Source organism: Mya arenaria, chromosome 4, assembly GCF_026914265.1.
Source record: "Mya arenaria isolate MELC-2E11 chromosome 4, ASM2691426v1".
NCBI classification, from domain to species: Eukaryota; Metazoa; Mollusca; class Bivalvia; order Myida; family Myidae; genus Mya; species Mya arenaria.
This window is the reverse complement of record NC_069125.1, coordinates 53,391,002-53,410,819: the sequence shown is the minus strand read 5'-3', so window position 1 is coordinate 53,410,819 and position 19,818 is coordinate 53,391,002. Positions and strand designations below refer to the sequence as shown.

At 34.2% G+C, this 19,818-nt stretch overlaps 1 pseudogene; it reads right to left on the bottom strand.

The window, feature by feature from the left end:
* Nucleotides 1–5,130: 5,130 nt before the first annotated feature.
* Nucleotides 5,131–17,055, bottom strand: LOC128230912 (uncharacterized; annotated as a pseudogene).
* Nucleotides 17,056–19,818: the final 2,763 nt, after the last annotated feature.

The following is a 19,818-nucleotide window of genomic DNA, read 5'->3' as shown; positions in this document are numbered from 1 at the left end:
TGCCTTCTTTGTGTTAGTTAATAGCAAATGATGGAGTAAATAAGAAGAAAATTACCATTTGTTGAACGAGATGTTATTAAGCATTGACTTTGAGATGAGTTCATTCACACAATCTTTCACAATTTATGATAAAAATAGTTGCCTTCCCTTCCGGAGACAAATATCATATGTTCTTGCTAATGTCAGGTTTAGACCTAATAACATTGACGAACTTGTCAGAATTACCCGTACGGAACGTGTTGGATGGGAACATGCAAGTTTCGGCAGTACCATCGCCGTTTTGGCTTAACATTGTCTTACTTGTGGTTTATGCTACAGTCCGGTCTATTGTAATCGACATTTAGGCTCCCTTATCAAGATAGTTATTACACCTCGATTTAGACTTGAAAACGTATTTCCATTATCCCATGATTCATTCATACAATTCTTTTGGTCCATATTTACGGATGCCAAAAATACCGTCGTATCTATGTGCTTGACCGAATATGTACAGATGGTTAAGGCAACAACTGACTAGGTAGTTGGATTTTTATTTATGATTGGTAATATCGAGTTTACTGAATAACGGAAGCATACTTTTGCAGGATTTCAATAAATATGAATTCAATTCAAAGTTGATTTCGTGTCCGACCAACCAACCAGCACACGTCATCTATTCAGCAAGCTTAAAAGTCAAGACCCCGCTCAACGGCACAACATCATCGTTACAAATACGTGTGGGTTATCGCTTCAAAACGGCAAGTGAAAACAGCAGTTTCTTTTAAGGTGTTTCAACGTGTTGAAGAGCACTCGCGATTCCCATCACTTATAATAGGAGTTATCACTGTATCATATTTGTAGTTATTACACTTACTAGACCTCAACGTAACCTGTTCAACCACTTTAAATGCATTGTCACACTAACAGACTAGTAGAAATGTTGCTTTTAAGTAAACAGTACACGTTCATATGAAAGGGATCCGCCAATTCACTCATTCTGATTAATGACATTCTAACATGCCATTCATTTCCTTTTATGTATTTCATAATTACATTTGTTCATGTTTGCCAGAGGTATTATTGATATATATGCTATTATCAAATTGTTGTACTTGATAACGTAGTCCGAGCTTGTAATGAAAATGGGAACATTACATTTATCTTTAAGTTCTAAGGCTTCATGCCATTTTAACGGAAATCATATAAATGTTCTCAATCGAAAAACAAAAACGTTTGCAGAAATAGAAATAACGTTTAAAAAGTAAGAATTCAAAGTACCTTTATATTTATCGAGATACGAAATACAATAAGCTTTTGAAATAACAAAAATTTACATTAAATTTATTTAAGCAAAAAAAAAAAAAAAATTGGAACCTCATAAAGCAAAATGGCGGATAATATTTTCCATGTACAGGCGTGTTACCTCTTTGCATGACGCAATCAATTTGTGCTTTAAAACAACCGAGATATATATCGTCGAGGTAAGGTAGCGTAATTTTAGTGATTGTTCTATAACCGCTAGTTGCAGATTTCATCCTGTTATATTCATACGATTATCGTGACAGACGGCCTCCATTTATTTATTATCTATGAGTTTGACTGATCATTTTCAATCGTTGGACATGGAAACGATTGGCTGGTACGATGGAAATTGTGCTACTTGTGTTGATTATAACTATCGACTCGAGGTGATTGAATGACACGTATGCACGGAAAATAAGTACAAGGATTTTATTTTGTATAGATAAACAGTCCTTAAATATTTACGTTCATTATTAGTGTTGTCCTCTGTATCCCTTGTAGATTGACTTGTTTCACTAACACTTAATTGATATTGGCATTTGCTTTGTCTGGTTCTTGGTATGCTAAAGTTAGTTACTGGTGCACACGCATTTCATCCTTTTGACATTTAACAGGAACACGTTTTGGGCTGCTTGCCTTTCATAGCCATATTCGTTGTTTTGTTTGTATTCTTTCGCATTGTTTGAATATAAACAATTGCAATTATTTAAATACTTGCAACAGAGTAGTATATGACTATGTTTATATATATATATATAGTAAGTAATATTAAGTATTGGAGTTGACAATGAGACTCCAATTAAGCCAGCTATAACCCCCCAGCAAATATTACATTTCTGTGTACACGGTGTTTCTTTCCGAATATAATGTACAATAAATAAATACAAGTATCTAAGATATTGAACAATGGGAATTTATGCACAAGTATCATACTGAAAATTGTTTGGAATTTCACGAACTACGTCTTATTTAAAAAAAGATTACATTCTAAAACGATGTCACACATATGGCGTTTAGATTATAACTCTGTGGAATAGGTGCACTAGATATGCTTTGCATGACAAACCTTTGATTTTTTCCTAAGGGACATATTGCGAAATGATCAGATAGCGCCGAGTTGTTTGACATTCGAACAGGTAACTCCTTAGTCAGAAACGTTTGACTGATTATTTGTAACTTCTTGAAGACATTTTAATTCTATGTCTTCTGAAAAGCGGTGTTTATTTGAGAGATGGCTCGTTTTAAAAGGTTATTCACTCATACAATTAATTGATATTGGCATTTGCTTTGTCTGGTTCTTGGTATGCTAAAGTTAGTTACTGGTGCACAGTGGTTGTTTGTTTCCAGTATATGTACGACTTGCGAGGGGCCCCATATTTTGTCCACAGGATGTTTATGTACTTGTAGGTATATTGGGATCAATAAACATATCTTGGAGGTCAGTATCGCACCTTACAGTTGCTTATGCTGTTGCTCCGGCTGGATTTCAGGAGTTCTCAGCATTTGAAGTTTTATACGTTTGTAGGCGTTTTCCATTTTTGAAGTTAATAAAATTAATCTGTAATTCGTTGAAATATGTTAGGTTGATGTATAACTTATCGCATACATATAAGACCTCCATTAAAACGAACAAATTTAATCTTTGAAACAATTATTGCATGTATTACATTAACTTGAGACACAAATCTAACATCCAAAATAACGATGTAATAAATCCAAAAACAACATAATTAAAAGGACAATTCTAAAAAGCACAACAACTGTTCACAATTACCTTGTGAGATCATGCATATCAAAATAAGTCGTATTTATACATTCATGATGTAACGAAGAATTATTTACACGGACTCAATAAACCACATGTTCATAATAAATATATTAATAAATGCTTGGTTGATTTCTTTAATGACATTTCAAATATAAACATTCAGTGATATGATTGATAATGTATTTTTGCTACCACGTTTTTATATAATTCGGAAGAGAATAGACATTAACAGATCTTATGTAAAGTGCTTGAACGGCGAAGCACATCGACTGAAATATTTCATTTATACAAATTGAATGCATACTCATGACTTTTAACGTGCTTAGACACGGAATGATATTTTTATTTTTTCTACTAACAATATTGACTCCGCCTTCAATATATCAATGAATATGCAATGCATCATGGGATGTTTTGGTGGGAGGGTTTTAGACAATCAAGCCAACATTCAATATTTTATTTTGAAGGACAATGGTCCACTTGATCTTCATTAGATATATAGGAATGACGTCACCATTACGTCATATGTACTTCCGTTGCGTGGAAAATTCTCAATAAAAAAAAAAGTTCTAATGATTGATAGACATGTTTTCACATGCTCAATACACTGTAAATCAAAACTATCATTTTTCCTGAAACTTTTATACCTTAAGTATCTATTCTTGCTTGATTTATCATTTAGAGTAGAGATTAAAGCATAAACCGCTGCCCTTTAGTTGAAAGGTCATTTTGGAAGATCTGTCATGGCGGACGGTGCAATTTTTAGAGTTTGTTTTTCAAGTGGAGTGTTTTTTCTTAGGAATAACTTGACCCCCCTTTTTATTTGCTTAAAAGGTAATTTAAAGCTTGTACTTTAAGAATATATGTGGTTATCATAGCCTGCATTCGCTCGAAATGCCTTTAAATGTTGTCTGAAAATTATAATTTTACATTGAATTATATAGGGAATAACAATGGTGGTGTGTAACCTATAAACATCGCTTTGTTTCTGCGAAGTGACGAGGATTTTAGGAAAAGAGCTGTCCATCAAACAAAGCAATGCCGCCAGGAATCACCAGATATGGTTGAAATAGTTTTTATTTAAATGAAAAAATGAATGGAATTGATGAAAAAATGCAGCCTCATTGGACGAAATAATATGTCGAAAATTTCGAAAATTGTTGCTTTTCGCTTTTTATCATTGCACATTTTAAATCATAACTTTATTTTAAAAAAGGAAGCTACTATAAATTGTCATGAAAGTTAATGAGCCTCATTAAAACATGAAAAGCTACTTTAAATTGACATCAAAGAAATAGAATGACGAAAATGACTTGGCACAAATACATGCCAGTACTTAATTTTACGATATATTTTCCTGGATAAATTTTATGACTATAAATTTTACACGAGGTTGTTATTCTGCTCATGATTCTTTTCTTAAAATGTCGGTGATATGTAATATACGATGTGTTTAACCCCTTTTTAATCATCAACTTTAGTTGTGTATGCTATTGCAAAGCAATGTAATATTATCTGTTGATTATAGAATTTAAATTACTTTTACGCTTTGTAATATGTTTAGTTTCCAAAGTCTGTTTCATAAACGTTATTTAAACGAACAAAGACATATTAGCTGGAAAGTAAAATTGACAAAACAATGAACAACAACAAACTTACAACACTCATAAACACAACAAATCTGTCATATAAACAATACATTATGCTGCATATTTATAAGGAAATACTACTCGTACATTTATTGTGTTTGATCACAGTCATCAACACTATCACACTTTATTACACCATCGCCATCATCATCATCATCATCTTCATCATCATCATCAACATCACCATCGTCACCGTTATACACTTCAGCGCTACCATTACACTGGAAATCACCCCGTCACTTTCATGGCGTTTTATGCCAACCCGTTTGATCTGTTTATTTATATCAAGAACGGCATCACTCGATTTCGAATGCCGAATACTTAGTTTTCGCTTGCCAGAAGAGTTGGTTTCTTCGTCAATGAATGATATCGAAGTATCATCCATAGATATTTGGTCAGTGTCAATGTTTTTTCATCTGGAAGTTTTGAAGATTAAGGCATCTTAGGTTAAGTTAATGTTTTACCACATGGAGTTTTAAAACCAAATATATTTCTCAAATCTTTATAATTAATCGAAACTTTATTTTTATCCAAATTCGATTCAGAGTGTCTCCGTTTTGCATCCGCTTGTATTTTTGCAATATTAGCCCGTTCGCCATCAGCATTTATTGAGTTATGTCTACTGCCCTCTGCCAACGTCCGATCACTGTCCACAGAGCTAGAAACAGAAACGCGACCAAACACTTCACCGGAAGTCGACGTTGCCCGTGACAAACTCGGTGATTCATCATATTTAGACTCTTCTTCATGCATAGTTCCAAGGTCTTCCGATTTCAGTTTCCGGCGTCTGACGTCACCATTTGCGTTTTTAGATAAAGCATGAAGTTCTATTGCAGCAAGAGACGCTCGCCGGCTCGGAAGGTTCTTTGATATGTGGTGTTTGATAGAATTAGCAACAGATGGAAGCGAAATTCCTGACTTGGAGGGAAGTTTTATTCCGTGAAAGTCCAGAGCAGGTAATGAACATCGCGGGGCTCTGTTGAAACCTTGGATATGAAAGATTGAGTCTTCAAATTTGAACTTGAATTTTCTTTTGCTCGGTGTAGCTGAAAAAATAGTTATAAAAATAGATAAGTATAAAATAGTTTACTTCTAATTTCTTTCCGGAACATGACGACATACTGGCAACATTAATGAACCGGCGATGCTTTTCACAATATAAAAAAAAACAACAACTTTAAATGGATAGGAAGTCAATAGAAATGACGTTTACAATGGTATATTGTGTCATCAAGTTAATATAATTCCTAGCTGATTTTCTCATATATGAAATATTTGGTAGTCGATTGATGTTTGAGGCTGTATCACTACGCAAGCAATGATAAGTGATGCAATCTCACAGTTAGGCCGACTTCCATAGTATATATTTCATTTTCATACCTAAAAGGTATTTAAAAAAATGAAATTGATTATAATTTTCTTTACAAAACCATTTAAATTCGACGACAAACGACATATTTCTTTCGGATAGTAGTGCGGCTTTCGGGTAGAAATGCGGTAATATATTTGTACATTAGCACTTGGCTACTGTGTGATTAGGAATCAAAAACCAGTGTGACATTTCTTTACGGTTTCAAAATTTGCTGTTGAAATAAGGCAATAAATTAGAAAAAAAATTAACAGGTATTATTTCAAATTGATATCTCTATCTGACTATGTCCTTATTTGATTTCAGTTTCTTTTATTTTTACTAAATTATTGCATAATTATAAATAAACCAGCGATACCAAGGGCAGAAACACGAGTTCATGATATCATGCAAATCAAAACGTTTTTCATCCTTTGTTAGTTGCAATGTAAGAAAATGAATTCATTACTAAGATAACTAAATTATCTAGGCTTACGTGGTTTGGAAAGCTCCTCATTTTTCAAATACTTGTCAATTTTCCATTCCTCTATTCCTTCAATTATACACAATCGTTGCAAAGCGGTGACTTGCGTCTGAAAGAAAATTACATTATTATGTAAATGCTCGTCATTCAGACTGAAAATTAATTTTTAGTATGTGCATCAGTCGCTAAGATTTATGGATCCTTATTTATCCCAGAACTTTTGACGAAATAGTAACCAACGGTACCAGACATGACCATTTTACCTCAAAATTGTATGTCAAGAAAAACAGTATGAAAGAATGAATAAGTGTGTTTTTTTTACTAAATATCTTTCAATAAAGCATATGCATTATTCTCGCTTACAATCATATACACATAGATAAGAATAATCTAACTCTAATCACATATACATGTAATTATGAAACATGACCAAGAAGTGTATGTTTCCTCACCATGTATTTTTGGAGCAATGATTCTGTATCCCTGAGATTTCCTTGTATCTTCTTCTTCCGTTTATATACAAGCTTCAGTCGAAAGTGTTCGTGGTCTTTTACAGATACTATGAGGCCTGAAAATAGAACCATGCTTTACTTTTGACATTTAGGATGGAATTTGTTACCCCCGTGAGAGAACTTGCAAATTTTGTAATCAAAGACGATACCAACGCGATTGCCAATAGCATTAGACAGTGTAATGGCAATTAAGTCAAATCCGATGAAAATAATTCTAGTTGTGTTGTTTTATGTGTTACTTGTGCTTGTTCATTTGTAATATGCATGTGCCAATGTGCCACTTAACAAGATCCGATCGTAAGTTGCATGTTCTGAATGCTAGGACTGCTGTTTCGTTATTCTTTAGCAAATACATGCAAACAATATACTTTAAGGGCTGCAAGAGATTCTTCTTTCGTATTCGCTATAAATTCCCATGCAAATAGTTTAAGATTATGCAACACTTCGATTGCTTGTGTGGTCGTATACGCTCCTGGAATTCCAAGTATGATCACATTTTATTTGCTGATAAAACTTCCTTCAACAATAAAAACTCTTTTGCAACCATTTCTGTAGTTGTAAATATGTACGTGCTCTTATCCGAACGTCTCTTTTACCATTTGTAGGATTTGCTTGACACTTTAACAGATCATCAGGAATGGTGTATAGATGACCGTCCATTTCGACCAGAGTTATAACCCTTTCTTATTTTATCTAAACAGAGTATTAAGGAATACATTGTATGTCAAACTCTTCTTACGCCATTTGGAGTATTTGGTTCAAACCTTCACAAACGACAAGGTATCATTTAGGCAATCGTAAAGAATTGCCGTTGCTGCGTCTATTCCTACCGGAATTATGGTTCTTGCTATTTATTGATTCTCTATACAGATTGAAGTGGAACAATATTGTACCTAACTTCTAAAACACCAATTGGCTTCATACTTCCACAGATGATCAGGTTTTATGTGTAAATTTTTATAAAGAAATATGTTTGTGTTCTATCCATTTTAACGACTATCCAATATAAGTATAGCCATTTTTCTCTATATAGGGTTTACTGAATAAATCTCTTGCGTCGAGCTCCTTATACAGCTCTTGGTGGGTTAACTGTTTTCCCAAGAAACAATACGTGCAAAATATTAAGTTTATTGAATTTGTGTATTGAATGCTCATACACAATTTCCACTTTACTGACAATGATTGGAATGATTTTAAGATACAACATTCATATGACAAATGCAGGATATGGCGGACATCCATGTCTTATCGATACAATTCTGCAAACGCAGCTACTGTTCACTAAACTAGTATTTTAACAAAAACAGATATTTTAGGGAAAATATCCACGAACGAAAATCTAGGCCAAATATAGTACTTCGCGTCATAAACAACAAATTGATGGCTTAAATGGCTGAGACGGACTCTTTATCAATTTTATGGCTGACCGAATGTTATTTAGAAATATTTAGCAAAGGAGACAGACAGCTGGTAATGGAAAAACTAATACCATCATAATTTTATGATCCCACGGGACATTTTCTATTTGATGATCCTGCTTCCCTGTCCGTACTGTATCTTATTCAAATGACACATTTCTAAATGTAAACTTTACGATACCTTATTTCATAAATCATGAAATGCCGTATGACTTGACCAGAGATGTTGAGTTTTGTTAAAAAGGCACACTTTAGGTTGACGAAATTGTGTTTTATACATCATAATGCATTAAATATGTATCAACCCAACCTATAGTGTTCCCCTTTAAAGGACCAGATTTAAATGTATTATGGTTGTAATTGTTAAGTTTGAAAATCCTAGAATATTGATCGAAATTGCATTGTTTGTAAGGCTGGTAAAAGCATTTGAAAATGAATGGATTCGAATTCAAACCACGGATCCATAATTTTAGACTTGTTAACAGAAATTGATATGTTTATGTTATTCTTAGATTAAAATTTCGAAGGACATCAAAGTAATATTTGCATTTCAACGTTATTGTATGTCAGAAATATACCAAGGAATAAAACATACAATAAAAGAGCCAATCGTATATACGTACTGTTGACAACCCTGATAACTCTCCAGGGTAGAAGAATAGCGAGGATGAAGACGAAGTACTTGGTGTCAATGTCAGACAGGAACACCAGGAAAGAAAAGTCCATCATCAACGACATCACAACCACAAATGGGTCGAACACCTTCATATATTGAAAGTGAAACAAGTTGTAATGTTCACAGTGCTCTAAATAATAATAATATATATGTATTGAGCACTATTTGATCACTGGTATAAGTGAATTGAATTAAATGTATTTGTGTTGTTCATGAGTGTTTGATGTTGGTCAGTGAGAGCAGCGAGTTATTAAACAAGTTTATAGCTGTTTGTTTTGTTACTGGGTTTGCCCCTGTTGTTTCAACTGCTTTATCTCACTAATTAAAGTGCCAGAATGTAATGGCAAATGCGTCTTTAAGTGTTTATACTCACCTCGATCTTCCTGTGAAAAAACAATCTGCCCGCACAAATTGCCTTCAGAATAGTCTGGAAGTGTAAAGAAAAGTTCAATTAGGGTCTCGACATGACGTTTATTACCTTTTTACTTTGGGTTTAACGTTTGCTCGATTGATGCAGTATCCGATTTCTTTAACATAGGAACTTTTCGCGCCCATTATGGAGTAAAATTAGCTGATTAAGGGAACATTACAGCTTTTCATGGTTTAAATCGAATGTTGAATTTCATCTAGCATCACCATATCCTAATCAAATATTCGATTAAAGTAAAGTCATTTAACACGAATATAATATAATTTTTCATCCAAATGAATAATTTAATAAAATAGCCAAGTTATTTGGCTATTTGATAAATTCGTACACGACATAATAGCTCTACAGATGAATTATTGTCATGTTCTTTGTAACCAATTAGGATGAACATTAGACACCGATATTACGCACCTCTATCATAATCAGCGACAGGATTGCGATACTGCAGTAATGAAATATGTGAGCAATTTTTCCAATAATTTCTACATTTGACTTTATGTGAGCAAAGGAATCTCCGGTCTCCGGAACAAGAGAAGAGTCATTTTCCTGAAGTGTCGCGTCTTGAACCCAAGTAGCAGACATAGCGAATGAAGAATTCACATCCTTGCAGAGAGCTATGTGTGTGTAGCTTTGATTGAGACCGCTACTGTTTTCCGTGAGAATGGGCCAGGAGATGCGGGAGTCCATGAGCATGGTTTAAATGTCCTGTGGTTTTCTGTTGGTGAGAATTGGATAATAGACTACTATGTCGTATAAAAATCGCTCAGTCACCGTCGTCAGTTTGTCAGAAACTTCCAGAGAAGCTGTAAAAATAATAAACGTAAAAAGATCTACACATGCAGTATAATTTATCTTGAATCTATTATTTATAATATACAATCTCATCTTGTATTAACCCTTTAACATATTACGCCTTAAACATCGTGTTAAATGTTCTGGAAAACGTACATATCGCATTTAAATCTTAAATTTGTTGTTGTTGTTTTCTGATGAAAAATGCATTGCAAAAGTTAAAAAGCTGCAGAATAGCTTTTAAGAATGGACTAAATCCTTGTTCACATGGTTTTTTTTTGATAAACGAACGTCTTTGTACCTTTAACCTTATACAGGTCAAGAGCAAGTTCTTCGAGCACTAGGGCGCAGTCCACTATACACAGCAAGACCACAGTCAACAACATGTGTTTGCTCTTGAAGACCATGTCCCACTTGCGGCGCCATCTAACAAGATATAAAACATACTCAAATATGGCTAAGAGCCTTATGCATGTATTGTAAAACTGCGGCGTTTGCACAGGAGGTCGTTCGATAACTTGCTTCACGTCGAGGCTTATTCCCGACAATTATTCGTTCTATTTAATATAATATATACTGAGTATGAATCGAAATCTGAATAAGTCGAGGATTCGATCACCATTGACGCACTAAACTACACAAATTAATGGATACTTCAATATCATAATTTCACACATTTCTCCCTGAAAGCATGTTTCATCGTCAGGGGACCGATATTTTTTAAAACAATCATTTGAGCATATATAATTGTGAAAAGTTAATAATAAAATTTTAATTGAGAGAAATGTTAATGGGTAATAAACATATGAATAAACCCCTACCATAATGGTCCAAGACTCTGATACGTATTGATATTATGATTCAACAGTTCCGCGGGACAAACGAGATGCGCCAATTAACCATCCTTGATTTTTTAAACCTTAAATCTGACTAATGTCATAATATGCACTGCCATATTTACTTTGCTTGTTTAGAAAATGGGCTTTTTGTAAAAAAAAAAATTCACTTTTTATATGGTCATTCCTCTTACATTTTAACATTTGTTATACGACAGCCGTAAAACATATGAACGATTTCCACAACAAATGATGACGCACAATTATTATTTAAGAGTACTAGTCAACTCATATGCCAAATAAAATTAATAGAAGTGTACAAAGAATTCACAAGAATATTACTGATTCAACACATCCAGATGCCCTAAATTCAATTGTATTGTTAGCTTTACAGGCAATTTTAAGATAAACAAGTATTGATACAAGTTTACGGTTAGACAGAACTCAGATTTGTTTGATAAGCTTATTTTGCCATTTTTTATTATAGTAGTGAAGCATTGTGTTTCTTGAAATGCAAAAACCATTGAGTGAGTACACATGCAAATAATTGTTGTGTGTTAAAAGAAGTATGTTGGTATTAATTGCAAGCTGAAAAGTATCAACATTCAGGCAATTAGATACCACAATAATGTCAAAAGTTGGATGAAGTTATTACGTTCATGTGATCAGAAGTTTAGTTAGAAAAGTTAGTTGAATGATTTGGAACCTTTTACAAAAATGGGATGTTCGGTATGACGTTGTGTTCATTTCACTAAGGTTTTATGATATACTGCTCTTCCAACTCGAGAAAATGATATTTTTTCTTGTTGTTGTTGAGCAGAGACAAAATGATAATTTTACTCAAAACTTGAACTAAAATACTCGAGCAGAGCATCGTTTTATAACAATATCTCATGTTTTAGACCTTTAACTATTTTAAATCATGCACTATTAAAAGTTTTAGATAAAGTTTATCGAGGTTACGAGTAACTGCACATAAATTAAGAATTGAAAGTAGGAGATGAGCGAAGTTCATTCCTATACTTTTTGATTAGGAAATTCTACATGTGTAATGTATTAGAATACTGATATAAAATTGTTCTAGAATGTAGTCTTTTTTTATATAAGATGATAATATATACCCCATTTGTATAGACATTGACCAAATTTTCAAAAAAAATATTCAAATTTTTGCATCTGATAACGATGATTTGTTAAGAAAATGTAATATGTATGTTAACAATGCACTCGATAGTTTAAGAGTATAATGTCACTATTCGTTTTCGTCCATGCACCATTTTTTCGTAAATTAAGGTACTAACTTATATTACTTGACCATTTCTTGAGTTGCATACACGTATGAGAGAAATGTATATTGAGGATGATTGTTACATAAGCGAGTGTTCAGCTTTAAGAACTTTGTTGATCAAGCTGTCTACGCTTGTTCAATACATTGGCATTTTGTAAGTTAATGTTGTAATGAACATACGTTGAATCATCTAAAAGCACTAAATTGTATATTTTTATCCACATTGGCCATGGCCGACTGGATACTTCGTAAATCAATCTGGCATCTTGGATATTATCCTGCCGCCTTTCTACAAATGAGCACACCTCTTTATTGATATTGTCCATTTACATAATCACAAATAACAATTTCCATTAACAACCTATACGTATTTATAAGCTTTAGGAAACGACCAGCTTCCCTTGGGTTTGCAAAAGATGGATAGCAGCCCATCCCATCTTCAGCAGACATCAGGCGGTTATTTTATAGGAATTATATCGTCATATTTGCATATAACATAAATAAGATACGGCACAGATTTAATTAATTCCATGTGTCATCTATGTATGTCTTACTCATTTGGGAACCTTCTTCAACAGCCGAGGTTAGATATGAAAGGAGTGGAAACTTGCTGAATTCGCATGATAATATCAATTGTAGTTTCTAAGGTTGTTAAGTTTCTAGGAATTACTCGTCTATCCTGCGTTGTATACGACACTAACCTGATGAACTGCCCACACGATCCTCATACCTATATTAACACAGCGATGGACATTAGCACACGTAAATTGGAACACTGCCAAAACCGGACATATATAAGTTTACGTATATCGTGATGTTGAGAGTTCCGGCGAGCTTTTCCGAACATGAATGTGTCAACTTATGCTTTAAGTAGTGCATGCCGATGTGTTCTATGTGTATATCTAATAACTAATGCGACAAAACGGACCTGCTCTGAATATTTCAGAGGGGGTATGCGCCCCTTATCTTAGTCTGCTTTTTAATTTAATTTACATTCTAAGTCGTACATATATTGTAAATTAATGAAAAAAAAAACATGACAAGAAACAGTAGTTTTGTCGAATCGTAACTGAGATCTCAGGCACACTGCAACCTGTAATCTAGGTGATGATAGAATTGCAATAACTGGGAATGTAATTGAAATTCAGTAAGAAAATAATGGGTCTGGTATGATCATTTCATTTAATTAAACCTAAGAGCATAGATCAGAACTCCCTAAGATACCGCAAACATTTACAGATAATTATCCCTAGGCAGCTCTGATAATGTGCACCACAGAAGATAGAAAAAATGCTGATGCAAAGATGATAAACAATGTGGCTGAATCATTTTCAACGATTACAGAACGACGGATTCTATTAAATCAAATGTTGACTGTTTTTGATCGATGAAGACCCGGTGATCAATACGGAAAACAACTTTCAATCACATTTGCACTAAACGCTCAGAAACCGTAATAGGAATACCTCACCTTAGGGCTATCTCTATAGGCTGCTGGCGTCTTCATAACAACAAAATGCAAAAGGTAAATATTTCATCAAATTCAAGATGTAAGGATTTTGCTGCATTTTGCAATGATTGAAAGAAGAATTGCAAGAGAGCTGGAATATTTTGTTAGTTTTTTTGATAAAGTTTTAAGAATTCTTATGGGATGAAAGTTATTAACAAAAGAATAGGCGAATACTAAATTTGTCGTATAAACGTTATCATTGTGAGGCTCAGAGCAAAACTGACGGAACTCCATTTCACGTCACTTCGTCTTGTTTGTCATAAAAATTGATTTTGCTCACACTCGATATTCATGTAACGATGATGGATGGATGATAACTTACTTGAATAATTAGCGAAGAAAAAACCTACGCACACCCTCTTAATCAGCTAAATAAACTTAGATATACCGGGACAAAGACGGATTGATGCATACAGTATAATTAACATGACGCCAATGGGATATTCGCTCTGCCTTGTCACCTGAAGGTTGTCTGTCAGAGTTTGGTTTGTCAGAGAAGGTCAAAGTTATCCATTTAATTATACAGTCATATAATATAACTTACTAACGGAATGAATTGGTGAATTGAAAATCTGAATGACAGCCAGCGTTATTTTAATTGTGTAAGGTAGCATAACAAATGGAAATACACCATCGCCTGATGTCATTTTCAAACCATCGCATCCATCCCTCATTTCCCAGTAATTTTTATTTCAGCAAATGCATATGTACGATTAGAATATATAGTAGTATATATATATTTAGAATATATAGTAGTATATATATATTTATTATATAATAGAAAACACAGGGACAGGACAGGCAGGGAAAATCTTTCTAGGATATTGTTTAATGATAGCCGCACAATATCAAATATTCCAAAACCCAGAGGTATGATAAAGATGATAAAGGTGGCGATGCATGAACTTATCATGAGTATATTAACGACTTGTGTTAGAAATATTACGAAATTAGCAAGCGTCTTGAGAATTCTCCTTCCAAAAAAAAGAGAACAGATAACTAAAGCATTTATAAGAAAATAATGGTTCAAGCTTAAACAATTTACTAAATGAAAAAAATAGACGAAGTTGAAAATGTATACATATTTAACCATATATTGAGTTTTTATTAAATTAATTGTTTATTAATTATGTAAATTATGTATTATATTTTTTTAGAAAAAACAAAAATTTAAAAATCAATTTGACTCAAATCGTATACAAATGTACATGGCCAACCTCGTTACTATCAAGAGTTTGATATCGTTTGTTGTTTCATAATGTTCGATGTTTTTCTCCCAGATAATTAATTGAAATTAGCTACGAAGCAATTCATTATGAATAGTTGGAATACGTACATGATTTGTTGCAGTAGGACAAAGAACAGTCTTATCTCTGTTAGAATGATCCAGGCATTACACAATGGTAAGGTAATAGATCAGTATTGAAATTAAGAGTACGGTTCGGTATAGTTGAGATATATCTACTCGAGAGGATGTTTCGCTTTTTTAAACAAGTTCCTAGTTAATGTTGAGAGCCTTTAAACAAGCACCCAATTAATGATATGTGATTTTACACAGGTTCCTATTTAATGTTGTATGACGTTGAATAAGCTCTTAATTAATGTTGAGAGTTTAGTGTTAATGTTTTGTGGCTTTAAACAAGCTCCTAGTTAATGCTGATAGCCTTTAAACAAGCACCCAATGAATAATCTTTGTCTTTAAACAAGCTCCTAGTTAATGCTGATAGCCTTTAAACAAGCACCCAATGAATAATCTTTGTCTTTAAACAAGCTCCTAGTTAATGATATGTTGAGAGTTTAGTGTTAATATTTCTTTGGCTTTAAACAAGCCCACAGTTAATGTTGAGAGCCTTTAAACAAGCTTAGTGTTAATGTTGTGTGCTTTTAACCTAGCTCCCAGTTAATGTTTGTGACTTTAAACAAGCTCCTAGATACTGCTGTGTGCCTTAAAACACAATGTCGTACCTTTTGTTTATAGATATAAAGCTCATAAACTATCAATGATTTCAAAGACATAAGCAATGTTAAAAGCAACGATCATGTGCAGTACATCCACACCGTTTGATTATTTCATGAGGCGGGTCACTGAAGTCTCGTTGTAGTTCCCTTTCTAGCTCGTCCTCGATCTTCTCAACGTATCCAAGGGTCTTAGCAAGTACCAAGATCTCCGCCACCAGCGTCTGAAAACATTATGAGAAATAGTAAGTTATTAAGTTTGGATAAAAACAATAAAAATGCATAAAGTGGACATGAACAATGAAGGTAATTCTGGCATGGTAAAACCGGACCTTCTCTACTTCTGCATCGTTCTTGGTAAGCGACAGGTGTATCTAGCATTTGTAAGCTAGCTTAGGTAGATAGCTAGACCAGAGTGATAGTCAATACAGCATATTTATCAACTTTAACACGATGTTGGCTTGTGACGATTTTATGACTTCACATCGTGCAATATAACAATGTTCCTTTAAGTTTGTTTGTTTGATACAACCACAAATAAAATAACATAAATGGGATAAAAACTACCATATGATGAACGAGAAAGTAATCGACCGCCAGATAGAGATAAAATATTTCGAACAATCTTTTATAATTCATAAAAAAGATAGTTGACGTCTTTCCCGGAGGGAAATATCATATTTTGTTGTTAAAGTTGGCTTTCGTAGTTATTACAATGAAGAACTTGTCAGAATTATCCCCAACATGTTTGATTGAAATATGCGTGGTTTGGCACTATCACCGATGATATGTGATGATGAATATATGAATAAACACTTGCTTGTTCTGTGACCAAATACATGTTACTCCTGTGATTTGTACATGATGAGTATTTCACCACTTTCATGATGAGTCTGTGACCTCCTTTATAATGATTCTGTGACTTGCTACATTATTTTTCTGTGGCCAAATACATGATGATTCTGCTACACCCTACATGACGATCTTGCGATACCCTACATGACGATTATAAGACACCCATTCTGTGACCCTATACATGATGATTCTGTGCCCCAATACAATATCATACTGTGGCCCAATTTATGATGATTCTGTTACCCAATACATGATGATTCTGTTACACAATACAATTTGATTTTGTGACCCAATACATGATGATTCTGTGACCCAATACATGATGATTCTGTGATTCAATACATGATGATTCTGTTACCCAATACATGAGGATTCTGTTACACAATACAATTTGATTTTGTGACCCAATACATGATGATTCTGTGACTCAATACATGATAATTCTGTGACCCAATACATGATGATTTTGGTACCCAATACATGATGATTCTGTAACCCAATACATGATGATTCTGTTACACAATACAATATGATTTTGTGACCCAATACATGATGATTCTGTGACTCAATAAATGATGATTCTGTGACCCAATACATGATGATTCTGTGACCCAATACATGATGATTCTGTGATTCAATACATGATGATTCTGTGATCCAATATATGATGATTCTGTGACCCCATACATGATGATTCTGTGACCCCATACATGATGATTCTGTGACCCAATACATGATGATTCTGTGACCCCATACATGATGATTCTGTGATCCAATAAATGATGATTCTGTGACCCATACATGATGATTCTGTGACCCCATACATGATGATTCTGTGACCCCATACATGATGATTCTGTGACCCCTGACATGATGATTCTGTGACCCAATACGTGATGATTCTGTGACCACATACATGATGATTCTGCTACACCCTACATGACGATCTTGCGATACCCTACATGACGATTATAAGACACCCATTCTGTGACCCTATACATGATGATTCTGTGCCCCAATACAATATCATACTGTGGCCCAATTTATGATGATTCTGTTACCCAATACATGATGATTCTGTTACACAATACAATTTGATTTTGTGACCCAATACATGATGATTCTGTGTCCCAATACATGAGGATTCTGTGAGTCAATACATGATGATTCTGTGATTCAATACATGATGATTCTGTTACCCAATACATGAGGATTCTGTTACACAATACAATTTGATTTTGTGACCCAATACATGATGATTCTGTGACTCAATACATGATAATTCTGTGACCCAATACATGATGATTTTGGTACCCAATACATGATGATTCTGTAACCCAATACATGATGATTCTGTGACCCAATACAATATGATTTTGTGACCCAATACATGATGATTCTGTGACTCAATAAATGATGATTCTGTGACCCAATACATGATAATTCTGTGACCCAATACATGATGATTCTGTGATTCAATACATGATTATTCTGTGATCCAGTATATGATGATTCTGTGACCCCATACATGATGATTCTGTGACCCCATACATGATGATTCTGTGACCCAATACATGATGATTATGTGACCCCATACATGATGATTCTGTGATCCAATAAATGATGATTCTGTGACCCATACATGATGATTCTGTGACCCCATACATGATGATTCTGTGACCCCATACATGATGATTCTGTGACCCCTGACATGATGATTCTGTGACCCAATACGTGATGATTCTGTGACCACATACATGATGATTCTGCTACACCCTACATGACGATCTTGCGATACCCTACATGACGATTATAAGACACCCATTCTGTGACCGTATACATGATGATTCTGTGCCCCAATACAATATCATACTGTGGCCCAATTTATGATGATTCTGTTACCCAATACATGATGATTCTGTTACACAATACAATTTGATTTTGTGACCCAATACATGATGATTCTGTGTCCCAATACATGAGGATTCTGTGAGTCAATACATGATGATTCTGTGATTCAATACATGATGATTCTGTTACCCAATACATGAGGATTCTGTTACACAATACAATTTGATTTTGTGACCCAATACATGATGATTCTGTGACTCAATACATGATAATTCTGTGACCCAATACATGATGATTTTGGTACCCAATACATGATGATTCTGTAACCCAATACATGATGATTCTGTTACACAATACAATATGATTTTGTGACCCAATACATGATGATTCTGTGACTCAATAAATGATGATTCTGTGACCCAATACATGATAATTCTGTGACCCAATACATGATGATTCTGTGATTCAATACATGATTATTCTGTGATCCAGTATATGATGATTCTGTGACCCCATACATGATGATTCTGTGACCCCATACATGATGATTCTGTGACCCAATACATGATGATTATGTGACCCCATACATGATGATTCTGTGATCCAATAAATGATGATTCTGTGACCCATACATGATGATTCTGTGACCCCATACATGATGATTCTGTGACCCCATACATGATGATTCTGTGACCCCTGACATGATGATTCTGTGACCCAATACATGATGATTCTGTGACCACATACATGATGAATCTGTGACCCAATACATGATGATTCTGTGACCCAATACATGATGATTCTGTGACTCCATACATGATGATTCTGTGATCCAATAAATGATGATTCTGTGACCCCATACATGATGATTCTGTGACCCAATACATGATGATTCTGTGACCCAATACATGATGATTCTGTGACCCCTTACATGATGATTCTGTGATCCAATAAATGATGATTCTGTGACCCCATACATGATGATTCTGTGACCCCATACATGATGATTCTGTGACCCAATACATGATGATTCTGTGACCCCTGACATGATGATTCTGTGACCCAATACATGATGATTCTGTGACCCAATACATGATGATTCTGTGACCCAATACATGAAGAATCTGTGACCCAATACATGATGATTCTGTGACCCAATACATG